Below are 1,222 nucleotides of genomic sequence, written 5' to 3' on the forward strand. Positions count from 1 at the left end.
GGGATCTTGGGCATGCACGCACACGCGCCCAGCGTGAGTTTTAAGCCACCGGGTCTGGGACGCGAACCACGGTTGACTACATGGGAGTCCAGTGACACAGCCATTACGCTAACTGCTGGTTTCTGAGGGACCAGGTATTTGCAAATAAGGATCTTGCTACCCTGCTTCTTTTCAGAGTCTTCCAGCCACCACGGATGGGAGAAAAACCCTGCTCTTTCTGAAAAAGTGGGTGTTGAGAGCAATGCAGCTTTGGACTCAGACAAAAGCCGTCAGCCCCACCCTGCCTTGAACACTCCACTCTATCCTTTTCCACGGCTCGCTTACAGCGTCAGGGTGCTATTTTTACCAGCTCTCTTCAACCCAGCTGTGGCTTCATGTTAACATGGCAAATGGTGTGAAGTCCCAGCAGAGACGCGTGAATCCCAGAGGGACCTGTCTCCTGTCGTTTCTAGAACAGATAAAATGTCAGGAGCCTCAGTGGGGGATGGAGCGAGAACGCTTCGCTAATGGAGGTGATGAGAATCAAGTGACCTTCAAGGGACACAGAGCCAGGGACTGAATGTCTTCATCATCAACCCGGATCAAAACCAGGCACGCACACATATGCGCATGCAAGTCTAATGGCCAGTAAGTGACCATAGACCCACTAGAAAACACTAAAAGCAAGAGTCTTCACATTTCAGGGGTAGGCCATGGCTGTCCCAGGTCCTGGATGCTGTGGCATGGTGGTTAAGGCACTTGACTCCCCCATGGTGGACCACGGTTTGAATCCCGGACCCGGTAGCTTGCTTTCTCACTTTCCCTTTCTCTGTCTGTCTCTCTCTCCAGTCAAATTAAAATAATAATAATAAATTAAAGAGACAAAAGAAAGTATTAAATTTATTAAAAAAAAAAAAAGAAAGGAAGGAAGGAAGAAAGAAATTAGGGCAACTCCTAGGACCAGCAGATGACATAATAGTTACATTGCTGGACTACCACATAGTCGATCGCGGTTCGAGACCTGGTCCCAGTGGCTTAAACTCACACCAGGTGCATGTGTGTGCGTGCCCAAGATCCCAAGAGGAGAATAGAGCAGAAGGGATTGTGGTGTGGCCATCCCCCCTGGGGGGTGATTTCTCCCTTTCTGTCTCTCTGTCTCTGTCTGTTTCTCTAGAGAGTGCACATGCCCTATAGCCAAAAAAAAAAAAAAAAAAAAAATGGGGAAAAACCCAAGGGCCAACCC

The sequence above is a fragment of the Tupaia chinensis genome, unplaced genomic scaffold (assembly GCF_000334495.1).
Source record: "Tupaia chinensis unplaced genomic scaffold, TupChi_1.0 Scaffold000632_1, whole genome shotgun sequence".
In the NCBI taxonomy this organism is placed as follows: domain Eukaryota; kingdom Metazoa; phylum Chordata; class Mammalia; order Scandentia; family Tupaiidae; genus Tupaia; species Tupaia belangeri.